Here is a 16,975-nt window from a genome sequence, read left to right on the forward strand (position 1 = left end):
CACAAAAAGCCAGCTACTATAATGATTTACTGATCTACGTCCTATTGACTGTTCTTTTTGTCTTGAAGTACCTGCAGGGGTTGTATTATGTATTGTGTGTATTGTGTCATTGACCTCGTCATCCTTTCTACTATTGAAAGTCACAGTCCAGTTCTTTTCATTTATTTTTGTTCCACAAATCCCTTTTTGTTTCATTAGACCACCATTCTGTATGCATTGCAGTAATAGGGCCTGGGGACCCTCCATAGAAAGAAACCAAAAATGCAGCTGTGACTATTCCTATCTCTATAGGTATCCCACTGAGCTTTCATATGTATTGGGTTTTTTATGTAGACAGATACAAAACACATCCAAATCCCGTCCGTTCCATAGGTAGTAATAATAACCCCAAGACAGAAAAGGCACTATGCACAAACAATAAAAAATTCATTCATTTATTGAAAAATATAAAAAACAAACAAACATGGAAAACCTCTGTTATAAGACACGTGCATAGCTATGTGAATCCAAGAGATCATTAATATTGGACAATGGAGAGATCATAAATGCTGTACAATTGATGAAAATGCTATGGAAAAAATACAAATATGGAAAAAATATTATAAAAAATATTTTTAACATGCAGTAAGCCGTATGAATATGTACCTATAGCTCAAAATAGCAATCATGGTAATACAGATTCAAAAAAAGGTCTCCACATGGACACCATACCACAAAGAGCAAGACTCACTCTCCCTTCAATTGTCCGATGCCGCTAGGTAGCGATTCTTGCGACACAATAAATTCTGAGTGCCCCAACAAAATTAATAGCACTACTATATAAACATCTGTGTTTGCAGATAACGCTGCACCCGCGATCGGCAACAATTGTAGCACAATATGCTTACATGAATGTGAATAGCTGCGTGTCCCAATCCCCGACGCGCGTTTCGTCCCCTGAGGAAGAGGACGAAACGCGCGTCGGGGAGTGGGACACGCAGCTATTCACATTCATGTAAGCATATTGTGCTACAATTGTTGCCGATCGCGGGTGCAGCGTTATCTGCAAACACAGATGTTTATATAGTAGTGCTATTAATTTTGTTGGGGCACTCAGAATTTATTGTGTCGCAAGAATCGCTACCTAGCGGCATCGGACAATTGAAGGGAGAGTGAGTCTTGCTCTTTGTGGTATGGTGTCCATGTGGAGACCTTTTTTTGAATCTGTATTACCATGATTGCTATTTTGAGCTATAGGTACATATTCATACGGCTTACTGCATGTTAAAAATATTTTTTATAATATTTTTTCCATATTTGTATTTTTTCCATAGCATTTTCATCAATTGTACAGCATTTATGATCTCTCCATTGTCCAATATTAATGATCTCTTGGATTCACATAGCTATGCACGTGTCTTATAACAGAGGTTTTCCATGTTTGTTTGTTTTTTTATATTTTTCAATAAATGAATGAATTTTTTATTGTTTGTGCATAGTGCCTTTTCTGTCTTGGGGTTATTATTACTACCTATGGGACGGACGGGATTTGGAATTGCTTATAGGCACTTGATTATTATTGGTTGGATTTCATGTAGATACAAAACACAGCCTAACTACAAACAATTCATTAAACCATTGACTGTTTAATGGTGTTAGACAATTTGGATTGATGGGTTACACCTATGTAGAGGTGTGAGGGCCGGACTAGGGGGGTGATCCCTCGTTATACCGCGCAGAGACGTACAGAGACAATTGGAGGCAACATTCAGGTACAACAGGTCCAGGTTTATTCGCTTGCCGTCCGCCTGACGGCCTCTGAAGTACACCGCACTTCACTTCAATTCACTTCACTTTCCTGGGCCTCCGTTTCTAAGCCCGCTTTACACACCATACCTTAGCACCAAGGACGTACATGCACGTACCGTCCCTACTTCACTTGATGACGCTGCTGACAGGTCCGTCACTGTGGCCGCCTTAGGCCCGTACACCAACAGTAATTTTACTGGTCAGACGTCTTCTTCCACACGGCATGTTTCGCCTCTGTCTCGTCCTTTTTGCGGTACTTTCCTGTCAGGACCACCCCCCTGACGTTCTCTCTCCTCAGTCCCCCTGGTCTGGATTCACCTCACAGCGCACAGACTGTAGCAGTCCTCCTGTCACTGGAGCTCCCCCTGGGGACTGAAACCTTCTGGAACCCTCCCTCAGTATTTATAGCTAACCCGGTTCCTTGAAACTGTCACTCCGCCCCCCATGACCAACGGTTTCTAAAGCCCTAAGCTGATGTCAAGTCCTTTGCTCACACTCCTCCCTGCCATCTAATGGTCAACCCAAGGTACTGCACGTCCACTACACTTTCCTAGCTGTTTTCCCACTGTAATACCTGACACCTACCCACACTGTGCAAACCTTTCCTTCTTCACTCTGACTAGTCCGTCCGGTCACCTTCCCTACACTCTCCCTTCCTTTGTCCATTGTCGTCCTCGACAATAGTCATCCCTGCCTTCGTCGTTCTGAAGCTACACCTACATTCTGTTGTCAGACCAGCTGTTGAGCCAAACCCACTATCTGCGGGGGCCGAACCATACTGGGAGCACTATGCTCTGAGCAGCCTACAGCTACTCACCAGCGCGCACGCCACATGACAACGTCTTTCAAATTGGGCTAGGTACACCCATATTCTCTCTATGGCGAGTACCTTCCCCTACTCTCCCCTTCCACTATTCGGTACACCATGATCGAGGTCTCTTACCTTCCAGATCATTACCAGCGCCCGCCTTCCTCCTTCAGGGGTGTCCGTGGTGTTGGGGACCTGACCTAGGACGGCTGTCTTTCTCACGTCTTCCAACTCATTTTCCTTTCTTTCAATAACATGTCATGGTCGGCGTCCCGATCTCCCAGACCTCCTCAACTCTTAGATCCCTACCAGATCTCACACTTTCCTTTGGTCCCGCAGACCTTCCCTTAACCCGGACCTGTTGCATTTTACTTTGGCATATTATACATTAAACAACTTTATAATAGCACAAGTACCCATTTTTATATTTTTTTTTTTGGTTTTCTTTTGCTCATTTTAAAACCAACATATAACAACATAACATTGCATGTCTTCTTTCTCCCCCCTTCCTTGGACCTGAACACTCCTCTCTTCTAAGTATCCCCGCTCTGTCAGTCTAACAAGTAAACATGGACTATCCTGTAAGAGGAACATAGAAAAACAGAAATGAAAAATCACAGATAAACATTTTTTTTTTTTTTTTTTTAAATCTGACCGCGAACTGTCCTTTTGACCTGCATAACGGTGCAACGAACTCCTGACAGTTCAATCCTCCTTTCGGTGGTCAGTAGTAAGGGACCCCACAACCGTGGAGCTCCCAGGATGCAATAAGTGTCCCTTTCTGCAAGTTAGTATAAACGAGCTGTCCCGGGCGTCGTGCAGCCGCCATGCCAGCCTCTCCCCTCTCATGGAGCAGGTTCCAGACTTCTTGCCCCCTGGCCCTCTTCTTCTCTATAACTCCTGCAACCCAAACAGAGGGTCCGGCACGAGCCCTGGAGTCCGGTGGGCGGGACTTAACCGAGGAAGGGCGTGGATCAGAGGCGGCCGATGATTTCTGCGGCTCAGCAGCCGCTGGGGCCAGGTGGCAAATGGGGACAACCGGGTCCTCGGAGGCTGGAATCACAGGGCCCACTAAATCGGCTGCAGTCGACTCCAACAGTGGCATAACCGCGGCCTCAGGACAGGCCGCATCCACTACTTCCAATGGAGCCGGAGTAACGGCCGGTCCCAATGACGCAGCTGCTATCAGCAGGGGGAACGCAGCAGTGTCTTCTTTGGATGACTTCCACACTGGCGACTCCAGGCGGGGTACCTCAGGGACTTGAGCAGGGGCCTCGCTCAACTCTGCATACACCACCGGGCCCGATGTACCAAGGCCTTCCGGTGCGCAGGGGGCAGCGTGCTGCGGCGGAATGATGAGGGCCGCTGGCGGAGGCACTGGTGGTGCCGGGGGTACTCTCACCTTCCCCGGCGCTGCGGCCTCCATCACATCAATACGCGGCTTCACCCGCAGCCTCCGTCCCTCGCTCCACTGTCCCGCGGGTCTTTCCCCCAAACTCGGGGGCTCCGCTGAGAAGTCCTCTGCTGGTATTGGTGACGGCCGTTCTCGCTGACTCCGCTCAGGCTCCGCTCCCCAGCTCAGCATCCCGCTGCTCTCCCGTGGCTCTGAGGGCGACTTCTGGCACAGCTCCATCCCCTGCCGCCACTGCCACTCTAGGCGGCCGATGCCCCGACACCTGCAGAGTCTCATACCGTCCGTTGGGCAGCACTCGAATGGCATCAGACAGCCGCAGCCAAGTTTTTCTTCTGTGCCACTCCCTCTGTGAGGTGAGGTGTCAGCAGGCCTCTCCACCCTCCTGTCAGGGTCCAATATATGGAAGCGTCGATCTCCAGGCACATACTGCTTCCTTTTGGGGTACGTTGGAGGGGGTCCCATTCCATTCTGAACAGCTGCAAACACCCGGACCTCTCCTCCGCGTTGAAGCAACACCGCCATACTGCACAGTACCTGGTACCACCCCGATTCCTCTGCTGGCCACACAGATTCGCCACAGCGCTCCCCATTTGTATTCGACAGGTAGGTAATTTGTAATCCACAGGTAATTATAATCCAAACAGAGTAGTCCAAGTCCTTTTCCATTCTTTAAGGCAGGCCTGCCGCAGAAGATGATGTATTAGCGGCGGCGATCCTGCCGACTACGCCAAATGTAGAGGTGTGAGGGCCGGACTAGGGGGGTGATCCCTCGTTATACCGCACAGAGACGTACAGAGACAATTGGAGGCAACATTCAGGTACAACAGGTCCAGGTTTATTCGCTTGCCATCCGCCTGACGGCCTCTGAAGTACACCGCACTTCACTTCAATTCACTTCACTTTCCTGGGCCTCCGTTTCTAGGCCCGCTTTACACACCGTACCTTAGCACCAGGGACGTACATGCACGTACCGTCCCTACTTCACTTGATGACGCTGCTGACAGGTCCGTCACTGTGGCCGCCTCAGGCCTGTACACCAACAGTAATTTTACTGGTCAGACGTCTTCTTCCACACGGTATGTTTCGCCTCTGTCTCGTCCTTTTTGCGGTACTTTCCTGTCAGGACCACCCCCCTGACATTCTCTCTCCTCAGTCCCCCTGGTCTGGATTCACCTCACAGCGCACAGACTGTAGCAGTCCTCCTGTCACTGGAGCTCCCCCTGGGGACTGGAACCTTCTGGAACCCTCCCTCAGTATTTATAGCTAACCCGGTTCCTTGAAACTGTCACTCCGCCCCCCATGACCAACGGTTTCTAAAGCCCTAAGCTGATGTCAAGTCCTTTGCTCACACTCCTCCCTGCCATCTAATGGTCAACCCAAGGTACTGCACGTCCACTACACTTTCCTAGCTGTTTTCCCACTGTAATACCTGACACCTACCCACACTGTGCAAACCTTTCCTTCTTCACTCTGACTAGTCCGTCCGTCCGTCGGGTCACCTTCCCTACACCTACAGTAGACAAAAATGCAATGGTTACACCTGTTTATCTTGGCCAGGCAGCCATGGCATATTTCTTAACTTCTGACAAAGCAAGTATCCAGTACTACCAGTTCTGTGTATGTTTTATATCTGATCACAGCCCTCTTTGGTGGTCTTGGCTGAATTTCCGCACCGATTCCCTATGATCTCAGCTGTTTACGGTCTCACCTGTTAGCATACAACAAACAGATGGACACCGCCTGGGATTTATAAGTCAATGTGCCCAACAGGGTAACAATGAATGTCAGCTGTCAAGACACAACCTGCAGTTGCCTCTTAGCAGTGACATGGAATTGGAATGATCCGAGTTTCCATATGTGACTTCACTTATTTGCTGGCAACACCTCTCAGAAAACAAAGATCGTAAAATCAGCCACTTTGCAGGTCATTACAGGAGCCTACAGCTGGAAAGCATGCTTAGCATGTGTGGAAGTAGATTCAGGGCAGGTTGTGCTATCACGCTTCAAAGTCTGCATGGCTGAAGTATGACAACATTTGGCTGCTGACAGTTTATTATGGTAATATCGAAGGCGATACTTTGAGAAGGAGTCATATGCCCACTTCTGTCATTTACGAGAGAGACAGATATCATCTTCGGAGCAGGGCAACCCTAGTCAACCTATCTGTAGTTTAATGACATATCTACAAGAAGTGTCATTTCCCACAGCCTGAAAAATCCCTTTATGTAACAGGGTAAGCCACCAACACTTGCTGTGCAGCCCAATGATCTATGTAGTTTAGTGGTGAGCAATTTCAGAGTCAAATGGCTCAACGAGAATTAATCTGTCATTACAAAATATAAAGCTGCCAGAACACTTAAGATGGTTCAGCCAATCATTTGGGGGGGTAGCCATCTCATCTGCCTCTCCCATACACAGGAGCACTCGCTCTGCTGAGCAATCCTGTATTCTCTTGAAAGAGCCACTGGTATACTCCTTTGGCAGCAGCTTATACTTGGAGAACAAAATGATCGGCCGTCCAATATGAGCATGCAAGATCCTTAACTTCCCCAACAATTATCTGTCCAAGTCCCGCATAATCTATATTTTAGACTTTGGGGGTCTACCCCATACACTCCAGCATTTTATTTATTGCAGCGCTGGAGTGGTGCTCCTAATCTACAATATGCCTCTGGCTCCTAATCTTGTACTTACCAGACACCGTCTTATGGGCGTTGCTCTGATCGGTATACAGAAATTTGTGACCTGATGTATTGCTGTCTGGTGGAGCGATCTGGAAGTCACAACTCAATGCAAGTCTATAAGAAAAAGAACGAGACCAGAACAAGGCTCTCATAGACTTACACTGAGAGCTTGTGAACGTTACCTCTGACTTCTGGTCAGTCAAAGGTTGCGATCACAAGATGGCGTCAAGGAACTGGAGCGGCGCCGGGAACAGCAGAAGATGGCGGCTGGTAAGTATAAGACTAGGGACAGGAAACTTAGATTAGTAGCACCACTCCAGCGCAGCAATAAAAAAAAAAAAAAAAAAAAAAAAGAGTGGTGCTAAAATGTGTTCAAGTATTCACCCATTGTTGAGTATATAATGTCTCAAAAAATGCAGGAACGTTCTGTATAAATTAGTGATCTTGCATCCTTTAACATAATATTTAAATCTTGGACGCTCTAGGAACAAATTTGGGGGAATTTTTTTGCATGCAAAATGGCACATTCTTCCTCACCCAATTATAGACATAAAATAATAGCTTTTGTTAATTCACAAACTGAAGATTGCTCCCTTTTTATTGCATAGATTTGGGTACCCTTGTTGTTCTAATTGTGGGCAAAACCTTCTGCAGGCAGATCTATTGTATGGACATAAGCATGTGAAGAGAGATGATTTTTGCGTTTACCCTTAAAATTAGAATGTGATCATTAGCGCCATTATGAATGTATTTGTAAAAGCATTTACTGTACAGTACACTTCTTGTAAGAGTTTGCTCACACTAGAGTATAAATTTTACTAGTGCAAACTGATAAAAAAAAAAAAAATCAGATTGCACTCGGACCGATGTTATTCAATGAGGCAGTGCAGATCTGCATATTTTTCACAGCTGTATTTAGCATGAGAAAATAATAGCAGCATGCTGTGCTTTCACTCCAAAATCGGGTAGGTGCAAGAAGAAAATTGGATGCCATTCAGACCATCAGTATAGCAACCGACTTCAATTCTATAACATAGGAAACTGAAAATTGCTCTGTTATAGAATCTTTAACAGGACCATGTACAGCTTTCGATGCTTCAGAAGTGTGATTTTTCTCTTACTGTCAGATTTCGAAGTGAAAGCACAGCATGCTGCCATTTTTATGCTCATGCAAAATACAGTGAATAATCTTGATTTATATAGCGCCAACATATTCCGCAGCGCTTTACAGTTTAAAACACAAGTCATAAGTAACAACGTTAACAATACAATAATTAAAGCAAAATAAGACGACCCTGCTGGTGAGAGCTTACAATCTACAATGTTGAGAAAAATATGCAGATCTGCAATGCCTCATTGAATAACATTGGTCCGATTTATACGCAATTGTGAGCGAACCCTTAAACAAAATGGACATGTTCCTCTATAACAACTGCAGTGTGGCATTAGGTATCTTTGGTAATAAAGATGCATGTACTGCATATGAAACTTTTATCAAAAAAACTGATGCTTTACGTTCCAAGGAAGAAATAGTATGAGTTATTTTTATTTTTTTAAGCTCTCTTTCTAATTGCTTGGAGTGAAGGAATACTGGGGACAAGGCTCTAATACTGATACAGTGGGGGAAAAAATAGTTAGTCAGCCACCAATTCTGCAGGTTCCTCCACTTAAAGACATGAGAGAGGTCTGTAATTGACATCATAGGTAGACCACAACTATGAGAGTCAAACTGAGAAAACAAATCCAGAAAATCACCTTGTCTGATTTGGCAAGATTTATTTTGTCAATTTATGGTGGAAGATAAGTATTTGGTCATAAACAAAACTTCATCTCAATATTTTGTTATATATCCTTTGATGGCAATGACAGAGGTCAAATGTTTTCGGTAAAGGTACTGTCACACTTAGCGATGCACCAGCGATCCCGACTAGCGATATGACGCGGTCAGGATTGCTGGTGCATCGCTAAGTGGTCGCTAGTGAGCTGCCACATAGGCAAATCTCACCAGCGACATAGCAGGGGTCGGGGGTCGCTCCTTACCCGTCAGACGAGGCGAACCTGACGTCCTCCCGCCTGCGTCCATGCGTCGCTCGTCGGCACCACAGGAAGCCCAGCAGGAAGCTGACGACGAGAAACGGTCCAAGACGTTCTCGCGCGATCAGCGATAACCAGCGGGGGTGCTGTCAGAGGTAAGTATCAGACATAGCGATATCGCTAGCAATATCGCTATAGCGTCACAAAAACCTGACACATTATAGCGATATCGCTTAGTGTGACAGGCCCTTAAGTCTTTTCAAGGTTGGCACACACTGTTGGTGGTATGTTGGCCCATTCCTCCATGCAGATATCCTCTAAAGTAGTGATGTTTTGGGCCTGTCGCAGGGCAACACGGATTTTCAAATCCCTCCAAAGGTTTTCTATGGGTCCAGATCTATTGGTTGAGATGTGGAGACTGGCTAGACCACTCCAGGACCTTCATATGCTTCTTATGAAGCCACTCCTTCGCTGCCCTGGCGGTGTGCTTGGGATCATTATCATGCTGAAAGACCCATTCATGTTTCATCTTCAATGCCCTTGCTGATGGAAGGAGGTTTGCACTCAAAATCTCACAATACATGGCCCCATTCATTCTTTCATGTACACGGATCAGTCGTCCTGGTCCCTTTGCAGAGAAACAGCCCCAAAGTAGGATGTTGCCACCTACATGCTTCACAGTAGGTATGGTCTTCTTTGGATACAACTCAGCATTCTGTCTCCTCCAAACATGACAAGTTTTGTTTCTACCAAACAGTTCTACTTTGATTTCATCAGACCATTATGACATTCCCCCAATACTCTTCTAGAAAATCCAAATGCTCTCTAGCAAACTTCAGATGGGCCCGGAGATGTACTGGCTTAAGCAGGGGGACACGTCTGGCACTGCACGATCTGAGTCCCTGGCGGCATAGTGTGTTACTGATGGTGGCCTTTGTTATGGTGGTCCCAGCTCTATGCAGGTCATTCACTAGGTCCCCCCAGGTGGTTCTGGGATTTTTGCTCACTGTTCTTGTGATCTTTTTGACCCCATGGGATGAGATCTTGCATGGAGCCCCAGATCAAGGGAGATTTTCAGGGGTCTTGTATGTCTTCTATTTTATTATTGCTCCCACAGTTGATTTCATCACAGCATGCTGCTTGCCTATTGCAGATTCAGTCTTCCCAGCTTGTTGCAGGGCTACAATTTTGTTTCTGGTGTTCTTCAACAGCTCTTTGGTCTTCACCATAGTGGAGTTTGAAGTGTGACTGTTTGAGGTTGTGGACAGGTGTCTTCTATACTGATAACAAGTTCAAACAGGTGCCATTACCACAGGTAATGAGTGGAGGACAGAGGAGCGTCTTATAGAAGTTACAGGTCTGTGAGAGCTAGAAATCTTGCATATTTTTAGATGACCAAATACTTATTTTCCACCATAATTTGCAAAATAAATCTTGATAAATCAGAGAAGGTGATTTTCTGGATTTGTTTTCTCATTTTGACTCTCATAGTTGTGGTTTACCTATGATGTCAATTACAGGCCTCTCTCATCTTTTCAAGTGGGAGAACTTGCACAATTGGTGGCTGACTAAATACTTTTTCCTCACTGTGTATTAGCCGCTAGTTTTAGTTTGACATATACACTGCTGAAAAAAATAAAGGGAACACTTAAACAACAGAATATAACTCCAAGTAAATCAAACTTCTGTGAAATCAAACTGTCCACTTAGGAAGCAACACTGATTGACAATCAATTTCGCATCCTGTTGTTCAAATGGAATAGACAACAGATGGAAATTATTGGCAATTATCAAAACACACAATAAAAGGAGTGGTTCTGTAGGTGGGAACCACATCTCAGTACAATGCTTTCTGGCTGATGTTTTGGTGACTTTTGAATGTTGGTTGTGCTTTCACACTCGTGGTAGCATGAGACGGACTCTACAACCCACACAAGTAGCTCAGGTAGCGCAGCTCATCAAGGATGGCACATCAATGCGAGCTGTGGCAAGAAGGTTTGCTGTGTCTGTCAGCGTAGTGCCCAGAGGCTGGAGACGCTACCAGGAGACAGGCCAGTACACCAGGAGATGTGGAGGGGGCTGTAGGGAGGCAACAACCCAGCTGCAGGACTGCTACCTCCACCTTTGTGCAAGAAGGAACAGGAGGAGCACTGAAAAATGACCTCCAGCAGGCCACAAATGTGCATGTGTCTGCATAAACAGTTAGAAACTGACTCCATGAGGATGGACTGAGGGCCCGACGTCCAAAGATGGGGGTTGTGCTCACAGCCAAACACCATGCAGAACGCTTAGCATTTGCCACAGAACACCAGGATTGGCAAAATTAGCCACTGTCGCCCTGTGCTCTTCACAGATGAAAACCGGTTCACACTGAGCACATGTGACAGACGTGACAGAGTCTGGAGACGCCGGGGAGAGCGATCTGCTGCCTGCAACATCCTTCAGCATGACCAGCCGGCAGTGGGTCAGTAATGGTGTGGGGTGGCATTTCTTTGTTGGGCCGCAAAGCCCTCCACGTGCTCGCTAGAGGTAGCCTGACTGCCATTAGAAACCGAGATGAGATCCTCAGACCCCTTGTGAGACCATATGCTGGTGCGGTTGGCCCTGGGTTCCTCCTAATGCAGGACAATGCCAGACCTCATGTGGCTGGAGTGTGTCAGCAGTTCCTGCAAGATGAAGGCATTGAAGCTATGGACTGGCCCACCCGTTCCCTAGACCTGCATCTGATTGAGGACATATGGGACATCATGTCTCGCTCCATCCACCAACGTCATGTTGCACCACACTGTCTAGGAGTGGGCAGATACTTTAGTCCAGGTCTGGGAAGAGATCCCTCATTAGACCATCCGCCACCTCATCAGGAGCATACCCAGGCTTTGTACAGTAGGGAGGTCATACAGGCACGCGGAGGCCACACACAATAGTGAGCCTCATTTTGACTTGTTTTAAGGACATTACATTACACTTTAATTTTGTGGGTGACTCCAAATCCAGGCCTCTATTGGTAATAAATTTGATTTCCATTGATGATTTTTGTGTGATTTTATGGTCAGCACATTCAACTTTGTACAGAACAAAGTATTCAATGAGAATATTTCATTCATTCAGATCCAAGATGTGTTATTTGCGTGTTCCCTTTATTTTTTGAGCAGTGTACAGTATATCTCTTTATCTATACAGTATATTGTAGATATACTGTATTACAAACTAAAATTAGTGGCTAATGTATCAGTATTGGACTCTTGTCCCCAATATCACTTTATATATATTTGACAGCCTCTGAAAATGTTTCCCCGGCAGTCATCCACTGACTGAATTACGTCACAAGTAAATTAATTTGGCAAGGCAAGCATTTCACATTGAGGTGACAGAGACAGATTTCACCTGTGGTGAAGAAAAGTCTCTGAAACAGACTCATAAAACATTTGAAGCCTAAAATTAAGTCTTTCTTCACCTTTGAATTGAGGACATTACCACAGATGTAACAGCATCTGCCTTACCACAAAACAGATAGATAAGAAACGAGTATCCCATTTTATCTAATCTAGCACCCCGGTTGCATTACACTGCCAGAAAATGAATCACATTAAACGATCATTTTATATTCATCTAACAAACTAGTTAAAGTGGATTCATTAACATATCCCAACTCACACCACTACTGGAAACTATCAGGAAACATGTATACAATGAGGCAACATGTGTTAAGATGCCATTATGGGTAGCCAGATAAATAATGCCTCTAGTACTGTACGTGTACATTCCTTGTGCTACTGGATGAGTGCCATAACCCATCATGAATTAGCAAAGCTGTGACTTCATGGCCATGCCATGACCCAGTTCCATCCATTTTGGTGAGGCTGGGAGAAACTGGTATGAAAATAGTAAGAGTAGAGTTGAGCGAAACGGGTCGGTCATATTCAAAAGTCGGCGACTTTCGCTGAAGTCTGGTTTCCTGAAACGAAACCCGACCATAGCGTGAGGTCGGCGACCAGAGCGCCAAAGTCGCGTTTCAAAAGATGCTTCCAGCGCCCTTTTTCAGCCAATGTTGGAGGACGCACACTGTGGGCAACGCAATGACATAGGCATCAGTCACCACCATCTTTGAGAAGGGCATGCAAGTGATTGGCTGGCTTTTTGTGGCGTCACAGGGGCTATAAAAGGTCGTGAACGCCGACCGCCATCTTACTTCTGCCGATCTTAGCATTAGGGAGAGGTTGCTGGCTGCTGATTCAGAATAAGGGAGAGCGTTAGGCAGGGAAGAAGAACCAAAAAACTGCTTCTGCTGTTAGCGATTTCCACTTACAACACAACACTTTGTGTGCAGTGACAGGGGAGGCTCTATTTTTGTGCATCAGCTCTGTTGGTTATTAGGTTGCCTTATAAGGCTCACCCATAGCTGCATTGCTGTTTGCACACTGCTGTGCAAACTGCTTTTTTAAAAGCAAAAACACTTTTCTTCCTCTTTTCTGCACAGTTACCAAGTGTTCATTTTTCCACCCTTTTGTGTGTGCAGCAGTCCTGCTTATTAGGCTGCCTGCGTCCATACTTGAACTGAGAGCATCATTGTCAGCGCCCTCAAATCTCTAGTGAGATCCAAATTCTCACCAATCCTATAGACACCCTCCACCTTGTCATATGGGTTGCCCTCCCAGGGCTGTGGGGTACTCAGTACCGGGCCGGTGTCAGGGGGATGTGTCACAGCAGCGGTGACCCGGTCCGTGGCCCTGGGCGCCCAATATCAATGGCGGTGATGTCAATAGTGTTATTGCTTAGTTGAATAGTTCGTGACGCCACCCGTGGTGTTTGGCAAATATGGTGTCAGGCCAACGCTGCATACAGATCTGCTGGGACTGATGGTATGTGCAGCTTAGATGGTAAAGCTCCCCACAGGTGAAGCTGTAGTCCCAGGGCACTGTAGATGTAGCTGGCACGGGGATGTAGCAATGCCGAAAGCGTAGGGAAAAGACAAGACACAGCGGTTGTAGTTTCTGTACCTTTACTGAGTATATGCAGTCCAGAGTCCTGATTACAGATGGTATTGGAGCAGGTTAGCCTGGAAGCAGATCAGGATTCTCTCTCAGCAGAAGGGCTGTGCAGTCTCCTTCCTAGCGTTTTGTAGTGTGAAGCACTCCAGTACTTAGTTACTCTGAAATGCCTCTCTTCAGATGTTCCTAGAACTTTACTTGTATGACAGACAGCTGTAGCCTCTCTCGGGGACTCCTCTCCTGAGTCCTGGCTCTCTATTCGATTGCTGTTGTGTCCCAAGTCTTTGGTGAGAGCAGGGCATTTACAGCCTCCTACTCCTCTGGTATCTGTGGCAGGACCATTAGTATCCGTACCACCGTGGAGACCAGGCTCCAGTCTTTGCGCTCTAGCGGTGAGGGAGCTCTCCTCCCGGAGCTCAACCTCCACCCCGCTCCACACGTGGACCTCCTCACACTATCTCACTACTCCTTTCTCCTGACCCTCAGAGAGCACTCTGCTCCTCAATCCTGATTCAGAGCTCCCCCTGCTGGCCCGGAGTGGAACTGTATTGCATGCATTAGGTTAACTGCTGGAGAGACCCATCACTGCTTCCAAGCCTGGCATTACCCTCCCCTGGAGGAAGGCAAAGCCAGTGTGGCGACCATACTCCGGGGGGTGCCACACATACACCATCCAATATCAGCCTGTTACATTGAGGTTTAATCTCTTCTGGGCCTGAGACAATAGTTCAGCCTCCTCAAATCTATAGTGAGATTCAAATTCTCACCAATCCTATAGACACCCTCCACCTTGTCATACACCTTCCAATTTCAGCCTGTTACATTGAGGTGTAATCTCTCCTGGGCCTGAGACAATAGTTCTCCGTCCACAAATCTATAGTGAGATTCAAATTCCCACCAATAGTAGATACACATTATACCTTGTTTTACAGTACCATATAGCTGGTGGTATTTTGGATACATTTTCACAAAAATGAGGAAGTATGGTGGAAGACGCCATGGAAGTGAGCGGGGGTTGCCAGCTGGTCCCGATGGTGGTGGTGGTGTTGCATCTGTTGGTAGTGGCAAAAGCACAATAGCACCTAAGGCAGGAGGTGTTGAGCCTGCGTCATCATCTGGCTCCACAAGGCCTCGAAGGCTCTCTTTTCTGGGAGTAAGTAAACCACTTTTAAAGCCGGAGCTTCAGGAACAAGTTTTGGATTACATTGCTGACACAGCCTCCAGCTCTCTCGCCTCCTCTTCTGAAGTTTCAAAAAATAAAAGCACTGAGTCATCAGTGGAGGCTCCTGGTCAGGAACAACACCTTTCCTTGTGTCCTGTGAGGATGTGGCAGGATGTGAAGGATGTGGCAGGCCACACTACCGATTACTCCATGGAGCTCTTTTCACATACCATGCCTGGGTTAGCAAGTCAAATTGTGAATTCCCCAGTCCAAGATGAATCTGACATGGAGTGCACTGATGCACAGCCACTGCTAGATTTTTCTGCTGATACATTCACTCAGAGCACTACATTGTCCTCGCAGTGTACTGAGGCAGAATCAGACCCTGATGAAACTCAGGTTCCCCTTCCCGCATACTATACCACCTTACACAGTGACACAGAGGAAGGTGCACATGAAATTGAAGAGGAGGTGATGGATGACCCAGTTGTTGACCCAGATTGGCATCCATTGGGGGAAGAGGGTGCCGCTGCCAATAGCTCAGAAGAGGAGGAGGAGGTTCCGCAGCAGGCAATGACATCGCAACAGCTGTTATCTGGCATGACCGTAGCAGTCCAAAAACGTGTTACAAAAACCAAAAGAGTTGCAGGACAGCTTGGCCAAACTGTCAAATTAGCACAGCGTGCAAGGTCTCAAAATGTCTTCCATAGTAGGAAGAGTGCAGTGTGGCACTTTTTTGAACAAAATCCTAATGATCAGGCAAAGGTTATCTGTAAGAAGTGCGCAAAGACCTATAGCCAAGGAAAAATCTGAGAAATTTGAATACCAGTTGCATGCTTAGACATTTAACCACCATGTACTTGCAAGCGTGGACGGACTACCAAACCTCACGTACCACATGTGCACCTGCTCCGAATGAAGGAAGGTAGTCAGCAACACTACATCGCTTCCCCAACTGTAAGCCCACCGGTTAGCACACCACCAGCAGCAAATGTTGAGGTGTCATCGCAAGGGCAAAGCAGTCATGGAATCACAATGTTATTGCTACGAAAGACTGAATCTAGGCCATCAGCAACACCACCAACACCATCACCAACCCTCACTCAGTCCACCGCTAGTTCCACCATATGCAGCTCTCAAGTCCAGCTCACCCTACCAGAGACTCTGAGTAGGACAAGAAAGTACTCATTCTCTCATCCGCGTACACTGGCTTTGAATGCCCACATTGCCAAACTAATCTCATTAGAGATGATGCCCTACCGGTTGGTTGAAAGCAAAGCTTTCCGCGAGCTCATGGCCTACGCAGTACCACGCTATGACCTACCCAGTTGGCACTTCTTTTTGCAAAAAAACATCCCAGCCCTCCACGTGCATGTGAAAGGCCGCATTGTCCATGCACTTGAGCAATCAGTGAGTGGAAAGGTGCACCTCACAACAGATGCATGGTCCAGTAGGCATGGCAAGGGCCGTTACGTGTCCCTCACTGCACACTGGGTTAATGTGGTGGATGCAGGGTCCACAGGGGACAGCGGCGGTGGGACAGTGCTGCCTAGCCCACGGTATAGGAAACAGTTGGCTGTAGGCGTTCGACCCTCCTCCCCCTCCAGAAGCGAAAGCTCGTCCACAGAGCGCAGTCGCACGAGCACTCCATCCGCAGCTGCCAGTTTTGCACACGAGTTGTCCCACTATCGAACAGCTAGTGGTAAGTGTCAGCAGGCTGTGTTGAAGATGATGTGTTTGGGTGACAACAGACACATGGCGGAGGTACTGGCCGACTACTTGCAGCGACAAACGGTGTCATGGCTGTGCAGTCTACATCTTGAGGCAGGCAAGGTTAGTGATAACGGCTGGAATTTTGTGGCAGCCGTAGCCCTTTTAAAACTCAGCCACATACCTTGCCTGGCTCACGCCTTGAACCTGGTGGTGCAGTGCTTCCTCAATAATTATCCGGAGTTAACACCCCGGCTCCATAAGGTGCGAAGACTGTGCTCGCACATCCACCAGTCACCCGTACACTCCAGTCGTATGAAGAAGCTGCAGCGATTGCTCCATCTTCCCAAGCACCGCCTAATTATCGACGTTGCAACAAGGTGAAAC

The 16,975-nt window shown here is 46.8% G+C and overlaps 1 protein-coding gene across 15 annotated transcripts in view; it reads right to left on the bottom strand.

Annotated features, from left to right (window-relative positions):
- BMPR1B (bone morphogenetic protein receptor type 1B) overlaps positions 1 to 16,975 on the bottom strand; it is a 708,903-nt gene that overhangs the window by 59,559 nt on the left and 632,369 nt on the right. The window lies entirely within an intron of this gene.

The sequence above is a fragment of the Dendrobates tinctorius genome, unplaced genomic scaffold (genome assembly GCF_039654945.1).
Source record: "Dendrobates tinctorius isolate UK_male_01 unplaced genomic scaffold, ASM3965494v1 ptg000011l, whole genome shotgun sequence".
Taxonomy (NCBI): domain Eukaryota; kingdom Metazoa; phylum Chordata; class Amphibia; order Anura; family Dendrobatidae; genus Dendrobates; species Dendrobates tinctorius.